Here is a 19,584-nt window from a genome sequence, read left to right on the forward strand (position 1 = left end):
CTCTGCACAGGGTGCAATTTTCAAAGAAATCTAAAAGAACTAGAGTAGCAGCCGTGTTAGTCTGTATTCTCAAAAAAGAAAAGGAGTACTTGTGGCACCTTAGAAACTAACAAATTTATTTGAGCATAAGCTTTCCTGAGCTACAGCTCACTTCATCGGATGCATACATCACATTGGTATATATAGTATATCACTACATTCGATGAAGTGAGCTGTGATTCACGAAAGCTTATGCTCAAATAAATTTATTAGTCTCTAAGGTGCCACAAGTCCTCCTTTTCTTTTTTGCTAAAAGAATTAGGTACCTACATTCCACTGAAGTTCAGCCTGAAGTTTATGCTGCTGTTGTTGTTGTTTTAATCATCTGGAAAATATTTTTTATATAGTATGGTACATTTTTAAAGAGGAAAGGCTTTCTTTCTTTCTTTCTTTCTTTCTTTCTTTCTTTCTTTCTTTCTTTCTTTCTTTCTTTCTTTCTGTGTTTTTGTAAAGACAGGAGGGGCTTCTTTCTCTTTCCTTGTTTTTGTTGACTTTTAGACTTTTATGTTTGTGTGTTTATTCTGTTTGTGTTTATCTTTTTGCATTCTGTGGTTGCATTCTTGTTGTTTGTGCTGTATGTTGTTGCTGTGTATGTTTTTGGATCTTTTGCTTGTTTGTGTGTTTGATTTTTTTGCATTCAATTTTCTGGTTTTGGGGGGTGCTTTTTGCTTTTTCTCTGTCTCCTTCTATGTTTTCTATAAAAGAAAAGGAGTACTTGTGGCACCTTAGAGACTAACAAATTTATTAGAGCATAAGCTTTCATGAGCTACAGCTCACTTCATCGGATGCATTTGGTGGATGCATTTTTTTCCACCAAATGCATCCGATGAAGTGAGCTGTAGCTCACGAAAGCTTATGCTCTAATACATTTGTTAGTCTCTAAGGTGCCACAAGTACTCCTTTTCTTTTTGCGAATACAGACTAACACGGCTGCTACTCTGAAACCTATGTTTTCTATGTTTCTTCCCTTTTTTGATTCATTCTTTGGTTTGGTTCTTTGCCTTTCATTTTAAATTCTCAGTGGCAAATGTTTCCCTCTTGCTCTAAAACATTCTGTAGCCTTTAAATTTATTTCTAAATAGGGCCTTAAAGTGTTCCGTGTTTTACAGGCTCAAAGAATGTGTTTCAGGAGAAAAATACCTTTTCTGTAACCCACTTTGAAAGTGGGTTAAGTTAAACAGGAACAAGACATTCTTATTCTGGAATGAGAATGTCCACAGGTAGATATTTCAAGGAATTTCTATTGAACTTTAAATTCACACCCTACCTTAATCCACATTAATTTTCAAGTATAGACAAGCCCCAGTTTTCCACTCCTTCTGAGAGCTGTTTCTTTGTGCATTGTTGGGTGGAGGGATTTTGTAAAGAAAGGTCTTTCCTTTTTCTTACTGATTTCAGAGTATCAGCAGTGTTAGTCTGTATTGGCAAAAAGAAAAGGAGTACTTGTGGCTCACGAAAGCTTATGCTCAAATAGATTTGTTAGTCTCTAAGGTGCCACAGGTACTCCTTTTCTTTTTCTTACTGTGTCTCTCAGTGCACAGTAATAGGTTGCGGAGTCAGGCAGCCGAACCGATGATATATCCAAAGGGGAAACCCTGCTGGTTTTATTAATTTTGGCTTTGAAACGGTTCCTGAACCTCTCTTCCAAATCTTCATGCCTTGAGCCCTCATGAAGGATGAACTGTGGAGATCCTCTGGATTCCTGCCTGTACCAGAGCAGCGTTGGGAAGCCAGAATTATAGCTACAGTCCAGGGTAACAAATTCCCCTTCCTTCACCTTTGTTTCTCTCACAGGTTGGATGACTGTCTCACCTCGGGTGAGCCCTTTAAACACATCAAAGTAACATCGGAGTTATTACAAAAGCCCTAGGACACACAGATTTCATCTCAGTCTTTCAAGCAAACATCAGCCAAGAACAGACATAGAAGCTGGAATTAAACACTTTAAGTTTCGGGTTCGGGGATAGCCTTAGATTTCGGGTTAAGGTTACAGTGCGGTTGAGGTAAAAGGTTTGGAGCAGGTTTAAAACAAGGATTCCATGAGAGATGGGAGCCCAAAGTCCTTTGGAAATCCCAGTCTATTTACCTCAGAGATTCAATATCCAAATGCTAAGAATAAAACACTTCCCCATGATTTCTCCTATAGTGACCTAGTTTTTATGTTCTATGTTTTATGTTCATGGCTGCGAAGAGGAATCTAATCTTCGTGTATCCAAAGGCAGCTCTAGCTAGGGACGGTACAACAAAAACCAGCCGAGTGGAAGAGGAGGAGTGTGGAGCTCATAAAAGACACAGGAAAGACGTTGGGTTCAGGTGAGTCTGCAGCTGACATCTTGCTGAGATTATAGGGAAAAGGACGGAGTTGTGGGTGAGGCACTTATCTGAGACTCAGGAGAGCTGATTTCAGTTGCCAGCTCTACCACAGATTCCCTTTAAGACCTTCGTCAAGGCAGTTAATCTCTCTTTGCCTCAGTTTCCTTATGTATAAAACAGAGATCCTAATATTTCTCTGCTATACCTGGACTGTGAGGATACATCTTTGGAAGCATTCAGATGTTTTTTGTGATGGGGTGATATAAGTAGATAGATACCCAGATAGCTTTACTAGGAATGAAGTTTGGGACTTTCAAAGGATGATTTTAATGAAACGTGGATGTCTCATTGACAGAGGCTCCTTAACAATTCCCAGACATCATCCTAGCAATATGTTTTAAAAGACTCTTTTTCCTCCCTGGTTAAAATCTGAAATAAATAGAACCCAGAAAGATTCAAATGATGTATGTATTATACTATTTACCAGTAGGTTGTGCTACCTTTATTTTTCCCAAATTTACCTGGACAGCTTTGCTTTAGTCTCAAGCATTATTAAAATGTCATACAAAGCAATACGAGATTTCTAACTAATCACACGAAAACAGAAGGTGCTTTATAGGTTGTGACAATCACAGACTTGCAGCTAGTCATTTAAATCTCCCACACACACTCATAAATAAGTTATCTTCATTTAAATCACTTAACTACACTATTTTAACTCAAGTTTTTAAAAAATCGGTATTTTTACTACTCTTTATTTACAAAATATGCTAGTCTATGAAGAGAAAAAAATTCCCAAGATGTTAACAGAATAACCTCACACCCATTCTATGATCCAAGGTTGATAAATTTCTATAAAGATTTCACTGAAGATTTGGTTGGGGGGGGGATAGGAAGCACTAGCTTGACATCAGTACAATCACCTCAAAATATGTATTTATTGGCAATGTAATAATTCTCCTAAGACCCAGTGTTTCCAGGCTCAGTGTGCCTAACTTCCACTGCATCAAGGAAGGGAAGGCTTCTTGCCCAGCTTTGCTATGTAGCTCTGTCACTTTGAGCTCTGCAGGGAGCAGTAATACACCGCTGTGTCTGCCAGCCTCAGTTCTGTGATGTTCAGAACTTTGGCGCTGTCATCAGCCTGGGACGAAAACCTCTCCTGGGCGAAACCTGCAGCATCACTGGCTCTTTTAGCTCCTCTCTGGAGAATGCAGGGCAGGCCATGGTTACCATACTGAGGTACCAGAAGAGAGAGAGAGCGCCAAATAAGAACAGAGAGAAATTATTTTAATTCTATATTTAGCACTACTGGGGCCATTGCTGGAACACTTTGTCCAATTCAGGTGTCCAGAATTCAAGAAGGAGGTTGATAAATTGGAGAGGGTTCAGAGAAGAGCTGTGAGAATGATTAAAAGTTTAGAAAACATGTTTATAGTGATAGACTCAAGAAGCTCAAGCTCTTTACAAAGAGATGGTGAAGGGGTGACTTGTTTACGGTCTATTACAAACAAATATTTAATAATATTTTAAAATAATTTTAAAATAATAATTTAATAATAATAGGGCCCTACAACCTAACAGACAAAGATATAACAGGAGCCAATGGTTGGAAGTTGCACAAATTGGACCAGAAATAAGGTGTTATTTTTTGTCAGTGAGGGTAATTAACTGTTGGAACAATTTACCAAGCGGGTTGTGGTGGAGTCTCCATCCCTGGCAATTTTTTACACCAAAACGGGAAGTTTTTCTAAAAGATCTGCTGTAGGAATTATTTTGGGGCAGGTCTCTAGTTTGTGTTACACAGGAGGTCAGACTAAATGATCACAGTGGTTCTTCTGGCCTTGGAATCGATGCATCTACTAATAAGAAGTTTTCTAACATTTCACACAAAAAATAGAAGCTTGTTTTCTCGTTTATTTGTGATTTGACCAGTGTAGACTTGGAACTGTAAATGTAACCTCACTCTATATATCAACAAATATTACAACTTCACATCATAATTTTTAATCACAGGTAACAGATTGGTATTTTTCCAAAACATCCCCAGAATATGCTGCTCAAAGGGGTTTAATAGCTTTCCTGATTTAAGTTCCTGCTGTTTGTACTCTCCAAGTATAGACTTTTTAGTGTAAATTATTCAATGAGCATTTTAATTTGGGGTGTGTGTGTAAGGAATAACTTAGAATCATAGACTATCAGGGTGTGAAGGGACTTCAGGAGGTCATGTAGTCCAAACCCCTGCTCAAAGCAGGACCAATCCCCAATTTTTGCCCCAGATCCCTAAATGGTCCCCTCAAGCATCAAACTCACAACCCTGTGTTTAGCAGGCCAATGCTCAAACAACTGAGCTCTCCCTCCCCGAACACCCCCACAATCACCCCGAAATGAGTCCTTTTAACAATGTAACAAGTCTTCTGAGGGACTCTCCCTCCAGCTTCAATAACCTCAGTTGCTACAAGGAACGGAGGGTTTTTATTCTGCTCTGCTAGGCTGCTCTGTCACTGTGCCCTCTGCAGGCCGCAGTAATACACCGCTGTGTCTGCCAGCTCCAGGGATCTGATGGTTAAAATGGTGGAGCTGTCGTCAGTCTGAGAAGAAAACCTCTTCTTGGTGAACTGCAGTATCACTGAGTTTGCTGTAGGACTTCGCTCCTCTCCAGAGAATGTACTGTGAGGCTCGGTTCGGATACTGACTGTACCAGTGGAGATAGATGCCACCAGAATAGTCCATATTGTAAGAGCATCTGAGTGTCACAGTGTCTCCTTCTCCTCCAGACACTGCAGGTTCGCTGGACTCTACCGAATCGCCCAGCCCAGCCCCTGCAAGAAGACAATCCCATGTAAGGACATCATTCCAACCACACTTGGCCCATGGAGGTGCACGGCTGGGGATCAGGAGCGAACCTATGTATCCGCACTCCTAATTTAGAAAGGAATTAAGGTTAGGTACAAGGATCAGGTTTGGGTTTAGAGGTTAGTACTAAAGTTAGGGATAAGGACAGTGTTAGGGTGTAGTATAAAGGTAAAATGTAGTGTTTACCGCTAGGATTAAGATCGGGGTTTCAGGTAAGGATTAGGGACAGAGTAAAGATTAGGGCCCAGAAAAGAATTAGCGTCAGGGTTCCATTATAGTTGGATGCCTAAGTTCCTCAAAATACTTTGAAAATCCCACCGCATTTACCTAGGAGGTTAAATATCCAAATAATGAGAACACAACATGTCTCCATGATGTATCCTACAGCGACCAAGTCTGACGCTCTCAGATGTTGCTGTGAGGAGGGAATTAGGCAACTAAACTTCAAGTCTCTGCAGGTAGCTACAACTGCGGAAAGTTGAAGAGAACCAGGGCTGGACGAAGAGGGAGGGGGTTGGGTAACACTTAATAGGTTCAGGAAACACGCTGCATACAGGTTAGTCTGTAGATGACTTTGTGCTGAGCTTGTAGGAAGAAAAATGGGCTTGTGGGTAAGGCTCATCTCTGGGTGCAGGGAGAACTGGCTTCAGTTCCCACCTCTCCCCCGGCTCCCTTGTGACCTTGATCAAGTCAATTAGCCACTCTGTTCTTTGGTTTCCCTTGCTATAAAATAATGTTTCTCTGCCCTAAATGTGAATTATGAAGGTAAATATACTGAGGCTCTCCGAAATTATTGTGGTGTTCATTTAAGGACATGGATACATTTATCAGGAATTAGGTTTGAGCTTTTCAAAAGAAAAGTTTAATAGCATTTTTTTTTAATTCTCAGTCCAAGTTCTTGAAATAATTGTTAATCATAGAATCATAGATTTTAAGGTCAGAAGGACCATTACGATCATCTAGTCTGACCTCCTGCACAACGCAAGCCACAGAATCCCTCCCACCCACTCCTGTAACAAACCCCTAACCTATGTCTGAGCTATTGAAGTCCTCCGATCATGTTCAAAAGACTTCATGGTGCAGAGAATCCTCCAACAAGTGACCCGTGCTCCACACTGCAGAGGAAGGTAAAAAAAAACCCAGGGCCTCTGCCAATCTACCCTGGAGTAAAATTCCTTCCCGACCCCGAATCTGGTGATCAACTAAACCCTGAGCATGTGGGCAAGACTCACCAGCCAGACACCCAGGAAAGAATTCTCTGTAGTAACTCAGATCCTACCCCATCTAACATCCCATCACAGGCCATTGGGCATATTTACTGCTAATAGTCAAAGATCAATTTATTACCAAAATTAGGCTATCCCATCATACCATCCCCTCCATAAACTTATCAAGCTTAGTCTTGAAGTCAGATATGTCTTTTGCCTCCACTGCTCCCCTTGGAAGGCTGTTCCAGAACTTCACTCCTCTGATGGTTAGAAATCTTCATCTAATTTCAAGTCTAAACTTCCTAGTGTCTTTCTTCTATGGCCTTTGCTGTGATCATGAAACCTCAAAATATAAAGAGCATACAGGTGTTTTAAATGACAGGGTGTATTTACACTTTGCACCAGCAGGTGACGCTGCTTTACCTTTACTACAACCTGCATAGAGAGCATTACCTTGTCCATGTATTATCCTCCTTAGCTAAAGAGGGCTGACAGCTTCCTAAAACATCAGCCAGAAATGTAATTTTATCTTAAATTTGAACAGCGATATGTCTCTAGGGGAGTCCTAAACGGTAGCTATTCCCATCAACACGAACCTACATCTACGTATTTTAACAGTACATTTTCCCCATGTTTTAAGTCAAGTTCTGCAACAAATGAGTATTTTAATAGTATTATTTATCTATATCTTTTAATTCATATAGTTTTATCCCTACTGTACCACAAATCTTTCTTTCTTTCTTTCTTTCTTTCTTTCTTTCTTTCTTTCTTTCTTTCTTTCTTTCTTTCTTTCTTTTATTTTTACCCATAAGTCACCATAAATTGTGGCTCTTGGGCCAAAATGTTTGCCCACCCTTGATATAGAGTGAGGGCTAGAGTTGAAGTTCAAATGTACCCTTAGATTTAGGATTTAAGGTTAGGGGTCGGGGATAGCATTAGATTTTGGGTTAAGGTTACAGCGCGGTTGAGGTAAAAGGTTTGGAGTAGGTTTAAGAGAATCCATGGGAGCCCAAAGTCCTTTGAAAATCTCAGTCTATTTACCTAGGAGATTCAATATCCAAATGCTAAGAATAAAACACTTCCCCATGATTTCTCCCTTAGCGACCTAGGCTTTATGTTCCAAGACGTGGCTGCGAGGAGCAATCTAATCTTCACATGTCCAAAGACAGCTCCAGGTAGGGACGGTTCAACAGAAACCATCCGAGTGGAAGAGAGAGGAGTTTGGGGGACCTCAAAACAGACACAGGAAACATGCTGGGTTCAGGTTAGTCCGCAGCTGAAATCCTGGCAAGACTGTAGGAAATTTACCCAGGAGATTAAATATCCAAATAATAAGAATACAACACCTCTCTTCCTGACGAAACTAATACTTAGTCCTGCCAGGAGTGCAGGGCACTGGACTAGATGACCTCTCAAAGTCCTTTCCAGTTCTATGATTCTATGATTCTCCCACAGAGACCAAGTTTGGCTCTCTCAGATGTTGCTGCAAAGAGGAAACTAACCTTCAAGTCTCTGCAGGGAGCTACAACTTGGGAAAGTTCAAGAGAACACGGGCTGGACAAAGAAGGAGGGAGTTGGATAATTCCTAAGAGTTTCGGAAAACATGCTGCATACAGGTTAGTCTGTAGATCACATTGTGCTCAGCTTGTAGGAAGAAGAATAGGCTTGTGGGTAAGGCTCATCTCTGGGTGCAGGGAGAGCTGGCTTCATTTCCCACCTCTCCCCCTGACTCCCTTGTGACCTTTATCAAGACAATTAACCACTCTGGGCTTTGGTTTCCCTAGCTATAAAATAATCTCTGTTTGCCCCAAATGTGGATTGTGAAGACCAATATACTGAAGCCCTCAGAAATTCTTGTATTGGGGTTCATTTAAGAACGTGGATACATTTATCAGGTGTGACAGGTTGAATCCCAGAAACCCCCTTGGGACTGCCAACTGATGTTCCAAAACTACTTCTGCCCCTGCTTTCCCTGACAGCTTGGGACTCCAGAGCCCTGCCTGGTTGTGCCAGACATGCTTGCCGGCCACAGACACAGACCCAGGTCTGAACCATGTCTCACAAACTGCAAGCTTAACTGAAAGTAGTTTCATAGAATCATAGAATCACAGAATATCAGGGTTGGAAGGGACCTCAGGAGGTCATCTAGTCCAACCCCCTGCTCAAAGCAGGACCAATCCCCAACTAAATCATCCCAGCCAGGGCTTTGTCAAACCTGACCTTAAAAACTTCTAAGGAAGGAGATTCCACCACCTCCCTAGGTAACGCATTTCAGTGTTTCACCATCCTCCTAGTGAAAAAGTTTTTCCTAATATCCAACCTAAACCTCCCCCACTGCAACTTGAGACCATTACTCCTTGTTCTGTCATCTGCTACCACTGAGAACAGTCTAGATCCATTCTCCATGGAACCCCCTTTCAGGTAGTTGAAAGCAGCTATCAAATCCCCCCTCATTCTTCTCTTCCGAAGACTAAACAAGCCCAGTTCCCTCAGCCTCTCCTCCTAAGTCATGTGTTCCAGTCCCCTAATCATTTTTGTTGCCCTCTGCTGGACTCTTTCCAATTTTTCCACATCCTTCTTGTAGTGTGGGGCCCCAAACTGGACACAGTACTCCAGACGAGGCCTCACCAATGTCGAATTGAGGGGAACGATCACATCTCTCAATCTGCTGGCAATGCCCCTACTTATACATCCCAAAATGCCATTGGCCTTCTTGGCAACAAGGGCACACTGTTGACTCATACCCAGCTTCTCGTCCATTGTAACCCCTAGGTCCTTTTCTGCAGAACTGCTGCCGAGCCATTTGGTCCCTCGTCTGTAGCGGTGCAGAGGATTCTTCCCTCCTAAGTGCAGGACTCTGCACTTGTCCTTGTTGAACCTCATCAGATTTCTTTTGACCCAATCCTTTAATTTGTCTAGGGCCCTCTGTATCCTACCCCTACCCTCCAGTGTATCTACCTCTCCTCCCAGTTTAGTGTCATCTGCAAACTTGCTGAAGGTGCAATCCACGCCATCCTTCAGATCATTTATGAAGATATTGAACAAAACCGGCCCGAGGACCAACCCTTGGGGCACTCAACTTGATACCGGCTGCCAACTAGGCATGGAGCCATTGATCACTACCCGTTGAGCCTGACAATCTAGCCAACTTTCTATCCACCTTATAGTCCATTCATCCAGCCCATACTTCTTTAACTTGCTGGCAAGAATACTGTGGGAGACCATGTCAAAAGCTTTGCTAAAGTCAAGGAACAACACGTCCACTGCTTTCCCCTCATCCACAGAGCCAGTTATCTCATCATAGAAGGCAATTAGATTAGTCAGGCATGACTTGCCCTTGGTGAATCCATGTTGACTGGTCCTGATCACATTCCTCTCCTCTAAGAGTTTAAGAAGTGTTCCTGTCTTTAACACTCAGATGCCCAACTCTCAATGGGGTCCAAACCCCAGATAAACCTTTGCCCCCTATTACACTGATAGAGAGATATGCACAGCTGTTTGCCCCCACTCCCAGTATTAATACATACTCTGGGTTAAATAATAAGTAAAAAGTGATTTTATTAACCACAGAAAGTAGGATTTAAGTGTTTCCAAGTAGTAACAGACAGAACAAAGTGAATTACCAAGCAAAATAAAATAAAACACACAAGCCTTTGCCTAATAGAGTAAGAAGTTGAATACAGATAAAATCTCACCCTCAGAGATGTTCCAATCAGATTCCTTTTACACACTAGTCTCCTTCTAGTCTGGGTCCAGCAATCACTCACACCCCCTGTAATTACTGTCCGTTGTCCCAGTTTCTTTCAGGTATCCTTTGGGGTGGTGAGTCTATCTCTTGAGCCAGCTGAAGACAAAATGGAGGGGTCTCCCAGGGGTTTAAATAGACTTTCTCTCATTGATGGACACCCCTCCCTCCCCCTGTGTAGAATTCCAGCTACAAGATGGAGTTTTGGAGTCACATGGGCAAGTCACATGTCCATGCATGACTCAGAACTTACAGGTAGCAGCCCTGGTTCACATGCTACCTTGAACGTCCTCAAGTAGACTTCTTATGTGGATTGGAGCCTTCCAAGATCCATTGTGGTCACTCGATCACAGACCTAAGAGTGGCTATACTTCAACAAAAAAGCTTCAAAAACAGACTCCAACGAGAGACTGCTGAATTGGAATTAATTTGCAAACTGGATACAATTAACTTAGGCTTGAATAGAGACTGGGAATGGATGAGTCATTACACAAAGTAAAACTATTTCCCCATGGTATTTCTCCCCCCCCCCACCCCACTCCCCACTGTTCCTCTGATATTCTTGTTAACTGCTGGAATTAGCCTACCTGCTTGTCACCATGGAAGGTTTTCCTCCTTTCCCCCCCCCTGCTGTTGGTGATGGCTTATCTTAAGTGATCACTCTCCTTACAGTGTGTATGATAAACCCATTGTTTCATGTTCTCTGTGTGTGTGTATATAAATCTCTCCTCTGTTTTTTCCACCAAATGCATCCGATGAAGTGAGCTGTAGCTCACGAAAGCTTATGCTCTAATAAATTTGTTAGTCTCTAAGGTGCCACAAGTACTCATTTTCTTTGTCCGTTAAGTGTTTCTTGATTGGGCACTTAACTTGCACATTCCTTTCTCAAGAAGCTGACCAAATGCTTTACTAAGGCTACTTAGAAATCAAGCAAGTACACAGCCAATATTCATAACTTCGAACACAAAAATGATACATGCATACAAATAGGAGGAATAGATTCAGTAGATCATAACCTTTACAGAGATATGTTACATGGCATATGTAGCATAAAACATATTCCAGTTATGTCATATAGATATAGATATATTAATAAGCATATTTCCATAAAGCCTTATGGGGTGCAATGTCACATCAGGAATTAGGTCTGCAGAAGAGAAAAGTGAGCGGGGACATGGTAACTGTTTTCAAGTACATGAAAGGTTGTTACAAGGAGGAGGGTAAAAAATTGTTCTCAGAATAGGAGAAGCAGCAATGGGCTTAAATGACAGCAAGGGATATTTTGGTTGGCTATCAGGAAAAACTTCCTAACTGCCAGGGTAATTAAGTACTGGAATAAATTGCTTAGGTAGGTTTTGGAACCGCCCTCATAGGAGATTTTTAAGACAGGTTAGACATACACCTACCAGGGATGGTCTAGAATATATAAGACTTAGTCGTGCCATGAGGGCAGGGGACTGGTCTAGAAGACCTCTCCAGGTCCCTTACAGTCCTAGGATTCTGTGATTCTCCAGAGGTGCCATATTAATGGAGCTGCTTAAACAACTTGATCACGACAAAAACTGTGTTTTTTGCTGAGAGATCACTCTTCCCAGGAGAGCTGCTTGCAGCTTTAACGTCTGCAACCTCCAGCACTGTAGGGAAGGGGAGGGGTTTTGAACGGCTCCGCTATGTGGCTTTCTCACAGTGCCCTCTCCAGGGCGCAGGAATACACCGCGGTGTCTGCCAGCTCCAGGGAGGCGATGTTCAGAACTGTGGAGCTGTCATTAGCCTGAGAAGAAAACCTCTTTTTGGCGAAATCTGCAGTATGAGCGTAACCCTGAGCTCGCTTCACCCCTCTCTTGAGAATGTACTGGAGGGCTTGATTCGGATGTTGACGGTACCAATTCAGATAGACATAATCGGTAGAGCTAGTATCGTAGGAACAGCGGAGAGCCACAGAGTCTGCTTCTATTCCAGACACTTGCGATTCCTCGGGCTGGACCGAGTCACCCAGCGCAGCACCTGTAAAAAGACCATCACATTGCAGACATCCTCTCAGCTGGGCGTGACCCAGGGACGCAGATCACACCTGGGGGTTTCAAGGGACTCTAAAATATTTAAGTGCTCAACACGAATTGAATCATGGTGAGGGTGAGGTTTATACGTAGGATCAATGTCAGGGTTTAGCATAGGATTACCATTGGGTTTGGGGTTAGAGTTGGGATTAATGTTCAATGAAATTTAGGAGTCTTAAACTCTCTCAAACTTCTTGGAAAATCCCCGTTCAATTACCTAGACGAGTCAGTACCCAAAGGGTGAGAAGAAAACACCTCAACATGGCTTCTTCTAGAGCGACCCGGTCTGACCCCCTCCACCGCTGCTGCGAAGAGGAAAATTTCACTTCTCTGGAGGACCGTCACAAACCGGCGGAGAGGGAGGCGTTTGAGGAACTCGTTCCTGACCCGGGTCACACGCTGGGGTTCAGGGGTTGGGCTGCAGCTGGAGCTGTGAGGCTCGTGGGAGCGATGGGGTTAATGAAGAAGGCTGGTTTAGGCTTAAAGTAACTGGCTGTAGGCTCAGGATGTCATAGTCCAAGTCCCAGCTCTGCCCAAGGTGACCTCGGGCAAGTCAGCCAATATTTTTGTGCTTCTCTCCTCATCTGTAAATAGGAGCTAATAATATGGCAGCTCTGCCTCGCATGTTTTTAATGACGGAGCTAAGATATGACTGCTAGAGGGGGTCATATATTCATATACCTTAATTAGCCATAATTGCTAACATTTTCAAATAGAATTTTTTAAATTCATTGACCTCCTTTTTAAATCCCAGGTGACCCCATGGATGGCAGATTTATCCCACACCACTTCGCACCTCTCCGGAGCATGCACTGCGGGATGTGGTTCGGATACCGACAGTGCAAGTAAAGACAGAAGTCAGTATAGCCGGTGCTTCAGGAGCGTACGAGTGTCACCGTGTCTCCTTCTTCTCCAGGCATCCGAGATCATTGAACCGGACTGACTCAGCCAACCCAGCATCTGCCAAAAGACAGTCAAATCCCAGGACTCATGTTAACTGCACTTGACTCACTGAACGGATTTAAGACGCGGAATTTCAAACAGGCGTAAGCCATTGAGGCGCACGCAAGTTCAGGGCTAAGGTTAGGGCTGGAGTGTGATTCGAGGTGAGGGCTGAGGGTTAGGGAAGATGCTTGTACGGAGGGTTATTGTCAGGGTTCGGGACCAATTGTAGTTGGGCTCCGAAATTTCTCAGAAAAAAAATGAACATTCGAGTCTTTTTACCTCGGTGCTTAAAAAGCCAAACAAAGAGAAGAAAACACGTCTTCAGGATGTCTCCTCCAACCACCAAAATTTGACGCTCTCGGATTCTGCGCCGAAGGGGAATCTAAACTTTTCTAAGGCAGCTCCAACTCAGGAGGATTATTCAGAAGCCAGGCGAGTGGGAAAATGGAGAGGTTTAGGAAACTCAGAACAAAAGCAGAAAACACACTGGGTTCAGGTTAGTCTGCAGCTAACCTAGTACTGAAACTGAAAAGGTAAGAAGAAAAGGAGTACTTGTGGCACCTTAGAGACTAACAAATTTATTAGAGCATAAGCTTTCGTGAGCTACAGCTCACTTCATCGGATGCATTGGATCGTAAAAGCTTATGCTCTAATAAATTTGTTAGTCTCTAAGGTGCCACAAGTACTCCTTTTCTTTTTGCGAATACAGACTAACACGGCTGCTACTCTGAAACCTGAAAAGGTAAGGTTTCAGAGTAGCAGCCCTGTTAGTCTGTATTCGCAAAAAGAAAAGTACAAGTACAAGTACAAGTACTCCTTTTCTTTTTGAAAAAGTAAGGATGATGTTGTGGATAAGAATCTAGGCACAGTTCACAGATCTGTCACTACTAGTGAGAATTTGGAAGCCAGTTAATCTCTCTCTGCCTCAATTTCCCTATCTGTGAAAGAGACATCTCACTGTTCCTCTACCTCTACCACATCTACCTACATCCCTGTTTCTTTACCTCACATGTGGATTTTGAGGATATATCTCTTAAAGATATTATTGTGATGACAGTCACAGAAAAACATATTTTCATCATGAATGACTGTTTATAAGGGATAAATTTAACCGTACTTCCTTGCATAACTCCCTAGGCTCCTCCAAAATTTCTTTTTTCCCATTTTAAAAAAGCTAAAATAAAGGGAACATGGAATGATTTTTAAATGATAAAATACATTCATATTTCTCACCAGTAGGTAGCACTCCTCACCTATTGTATTTCCACAATATGCAAAGCCAGCCTCCCTGTAATTGTATTTTTAAAGTTATAGAAGTTATCTAACAAATCACACGCAAATATAATTTTTTTTTATATTTGAATAGAGATTAGACTCTGGTCCACTTGAAATTGGTAGTGTAAGGGACTGCGGAAGACTTTGTTACGGCCTAGCCAGGGAACTTCTGCTTTCTCGAGCCGAGAGGTTACTGTGGGACATAGATAGCTGCTTCGTTACTGTGGGATAGAGAGAGTTTTTGAAGGACACAGCTGCTTTGTTATTGTAGGAGATAGTTCTTGAAGGACACAGCTGCTTTGCATGGCCCTTTGCCAGGTAGTAGAAAGCCCCCCTTTAAGAAGCACCTAACTTTATATTCATGAGCTGTTTTTGTGTAATGCTTATTAATGCTGGCTGTCTGCCCCTCCATCGGACGCCGTCCCAGGCAAAGCTCTGGTGTGCTGGGTTCCCCGCCTCCGTAACTGCAAAGCTTGGAGTCCCCATTGCGGGTGGGTCACTAACCTTCAATAAAGCCAATAACTCACAGCTGTGTGGAAGCCTCATTTTTCTCAAAGTACTCCTGCCAGGCCTGTGGTGCTTTGAGCACCGTGGCCTAGAACATTTGGTGCAGCGAGCAAGGTACTCTGAGAAGCGATGCCACTTTGGCCGAAGGTAGGGGAAGTGGGGAAGCCGTCGCTGTCCCTATAGCGCATACCAGGATGGCCATCGACGGAGCGCTGGGGGCCGGTAGTGCGGGTTATGGCCGGGTGGGCTGCCCCGGCGGACTGGCCGGAGTTCCAACAGGCTGCAGGGGTCACGTCAGTGTAGCTGGTAGAGGGGTTACAATGGTTGCGAGCGAACCGGCGCTCTGGGACAGAGAGGCAGGGATGAGGGAACTAGTGTGGCTCCTGCTGAGCGCTGTCCAGGCCCAGGACGAGGAGGTGCTCCGCTTACAGCGGGCTCTGGAAGGGAAGACTCAGGAATGCACGGCACAGGGGGAGGCCCGGGCCGCAGCTCAAGAAGTCATCACCTGCCAGGCGGAGCGTGCCCAGGAGCTGACAAGATGCTGCGAAGTGTTGGTTGCCCGGGTAGCAAATAAAAGGCCCCTCAGGCACGGGCGGCAGCCAGTCACCACCACCCAAGTGTGTGCAGTGACTGCTGCCTCCTCCTGGGACCCCGAGACTTGGGATGGGAATATTTGGGACTCCTCATCCTTGGACAAGGGGGAGGAGGAATCCCCTGCTGTGGCTCTGGTGTGCCCAGTCCGGGAGTTGCGGGTGCAAGGAGGCGCCCTACAACCAGAAGTCATCCACACATTTAAAACGAGTGAGTTGCAGGAAATCGTGAAGACGTTCTGCCAGGAGCCCGGGGAGAGCATCCTGCAGTGGCTCGTGAGGGCCTGGGACAATGCAGGTAACACGGTTTTGTTGCTTGCTTATGAATTTCAACAGTTGGGCGTCCTATCGCAAGACTTTCAGGTATGTGCACAATTGGTGAACCTGCCGTGGCCGCAGGCCGGGGGGCAGGACATCGAAAGCCCCTCATTGTACCGCTGGCTGGCAGCTGCAGTGGAGGTGGCCTACCCCTGGGTGGGAGAGTTGGAGGCACAGGCGTGCCCCTGGAAGACCGTTCCGGAAGGGGTGCAAACCCTCCGTCAACTGGGAATGGCAAGGGCTGCCTCCACAGGCAGAGAGATGGAGCCAGACGATGTACTGGTGGCAAAATCGATTAAAGCCACAGTGTTACGCCTGGCCCCTGAAGAGTTAAAACCTTCCCTCCTCGCAGTCGTCATGACAGAGAATGGCTGCGTGCGAGACTTGGCAGCCACGATTATGCAATTAAAAGCCTCCTTGGCAGGGCTAGGCCAAGAGCCATACGGGCTGCAAAGGGACAGCAAGGCGAGGGGACAGGAGAAAGGGGATTTGCGGGTGCCCTGTTAGACCTTGTGGCTAGATCTCTTGCAGGCTGGTGTCCCTCAAGAGGAAATCAATGGAAAGCCGATGGCAGACTTATACAAGCGGTGGATGCAGCTGCCCCCGACCAAACATAGTGCCGGAGGAAAAGGGGAGAAAAGTGTGAAGCAAACCAAGCCCGCGGAGCCCTCTGCTCCGCCAGCTGAGTGGAAACTGCCGCACCCATATTAAGGGCATGGCAGGTCCTCCGTTCTGTGTGTTGCGGCGGCCACACACGGGAGGGAGACGGGGGACCAACGCCCCTATGTACCCCTAGCGATTCGCTGGCCAGGGGAGGAGTCCAACACATGTTGGCATTGATCGATACGGGCGCTGAGGTCACCATCTTGCACTCCGCGCAAACCCAGGGCCAAGCCGCTGTCGTTAAAGGCCTCGGAGGAGCGGAGACCCCGGCGCATGAGGTTACTATCACTCTGACCCTGGGGAAGGCTCCCCCGTTCCGGGCCACTGTTTTGGTGGCCACTATTGGAGAATACATACCGGGCATCGACGTCCTGCAGGGTCGCTCTGTGGATACTCAGTACGGCCTCTTCACGTTCGGACATCCCCAGTATATAAGTGCGCCTGGGGTACATGAGGTAGGGGCTTTGACTATCCTACGGGGTTCCCCTCATTGGGAGCCCATGGTGTTGCCTCTCCCAACTGCTGTAATATCTAAATGACAGTATCGCCTCCCTGGCGGAGAGGAGGAGATTACTCAGACGATCAACGAGCTGTTAGAGGCCAAGATTATTCGGCCCACCTTAAGCCCGTACAATAGCCCCCTTTGGCCAGTGCAGAAACTGGATGGGACTTGGCGTATGACGGTAAACTATTGCGAGTTGAATAGGGTTACCCCTCCACTGACGGCTGTCATGTCGGATATGGTGATCCTATCGAGCACATCGCGACAGCTGCCTTGCCGTAATTGACCAAGCAAATGCCTTCTTTTCTATCACCATTGCCCCTGAAACTCAGGAGCAGTTTGCCTTTTCATGGCAGGCCTGCCAATATACTTTCTGTGTTCTGCCACAGGGCTGGAAGCACTCCCCAACTATTTGCCACCAGTTGGTGAGTGCTGACCTTGCCCAAATACGGCTGCCAGACATGACCCGTTGTTACCATTACATTAACGACATGATGGTATCCCTCCCGTGAACTGGTGGCGGATGCGTTACACACAGTTATTACTGGCTTGAAGGTGCGCGGATGGACTCTGAACCCGCAGAAAATACAGGGCCCCACTCAGACGGTAGTCTATCTAGGTATTATGTGGGTGGGACCAGATCGGCAAATTCCTCGGAAGGTGCAACAAATGGTGCAGGGTTATCCCCCACCCCAGACAAAGAAAGATTTGCATGCTTTCCTCCGTCTACTTGGATTCTGGCGTGCCTTCATTCCTCATCTAGCCTTCCTTATGCGGCCTTTGCAGGCCTTAGTACGAAAGGCGGCACCCTGGCAATGGCAGCGGAGCCATCAAACTGCCTTTGACCTGTGTAAAGAGGCCCTGCTCACTCATGCTCAGCTCCACGCTCCACAGCCTGGGGTCCCCTTCGAGCTCAAGGTCACCACAGTGGCGGACGTGGCCTCTTGAGGGCTAAGGCAGCAGGTAGGGACCCAGCAAAAGGAACCAATCGGGTTCTGGTCCCGTACGTTGAAGGGGGCTGAACCCAGATACACCCCCCTGAAAAAGCAAATCCTGGCAGTGATCTGGGCATTGCAGAATACTGAGCGCATAACGGGCCCCACCCCGGTCATCGTGCACACGCCCATTCCCCTGGGGCACTGGGTATGGGCAAAATCGGCCCAAACGCAGACAGGGGTTGCACAGAGCACAACCCACTTTAAGTGGAAGCATTATCTGCAACAACGCATGCTGCTGGGCCGGCCCTCCCTTTCTACCTCACATGCCCTGTTACTGGGGGCCGTCACGTTCGAGCATGTGCCCTCCCTCACAGAGAAGCTGCCCCTGGTGGAAGATCCCGTGCCCGCCTCTCCAATAGAGGAGGCCCCCTCGGTGGACCAACTGTCCACTGAGGAGCAAGAACATGCATGGTTCACGGATGGGTCAGCCTCCTATACAGCACAGGGAGCCAGGCAATGGTGGGCCATAGCCTATCCCCCTATGCAAATGTTGTGGCAATGGCTTGGGGAACGGCTGGCTCAAGCCAGTGGGCTGAATTGTGGGCCGCCACCCTAGCAATTGAGGGCGCCCCAACAGGGGTTTACCTTTATACGGACAGCTGGGTATTATACAAGGGCCTCCGGACCTGGATAACTGCGTGGAAGATAAAGGGTTGGAAACTTGCAGGCCGACCCCTGTGGGGAGCGGTGCTCTAGCAGCAGCTCCTGCGCTATGCCCGACAGGCCCCTCTGGCCGTGCGGCATGTAGATGCCCACACAAAGGCTAAAACCTCCGAGGCCCACTGGAGTGCAGCGGCCGATGCCATGGCGCGGGGGGAGGTCCTGCAGCTGGCGGAACGGTACCATGTGGAAGGAGGCCACTGAGGAGCCCGAGCAACGCAAATCACGGCCCTCTGCCAAGGCACCTCCCTGCCCTGGGCGGCCTGTCGGACGGTTCGTGCCAGTTGTCCGGTTTGCCCCCACTTGGTGCCCATTGCCCTCCCAGGACCAACTGGCAGAATTGCTAGGGCTGCAGGTCCCTGTCAGGATTGACAAGTGGACTTTATTGGCCCCTTGCCTCAAGAGCGGTGCTGGCAGTATGCCTTTATGGCTATGGATACATATATTGGTCTGCTGTTTGTACATCCCAGCACCACCGTGGCCGCAGCTAGTACGTTGGCTGCGCTACAGCAACTGTGTTCCCGCTATGAAACTCCACGCACGCTACAAAGCGACCAGGGAACCCACTTTACGGCCCAGGATGTATGGACCTGGGCCGCAGACGTGGCAGTAGACTGGCACTACCATCTTCCGTATACGCCTACACCGAGCGGCCTTATTGAGCGCCTGAACGGGCTCTTGAAGGATCAGATCCGTCGCCTCACCCCCACCCATATGCTCCGCGGGTGGTCTGGGGTGCTGGAGCAGGCTGTCTGGCTACTCAACAATCGTTCGTTGAGTGGCCAGACACCCTTCCAGCGTCTGGTCTTTCCCCTTGCCGTACATGCCCACCTAGGGGTGAATCTCATACAGGCGCCGGATGTGATCGACCCCGCGCAAGGCGTAATTACCTTTTACGCACCACACCCCTA

Source organism: Dermochelys coriacea, chromosome 13 (genome assembly GCF_009764565.3).
Source record: "Dermochelys coriacea isolate rDerCor1 chromosome 13, rDerCor1.pri.v4, whole genome shotgun sequence".
NCBI lineage: Eukaryota > Metazoa > Chordata > Testudines > Dermochelyidae > Dermochelys > Dermochelys coriacea.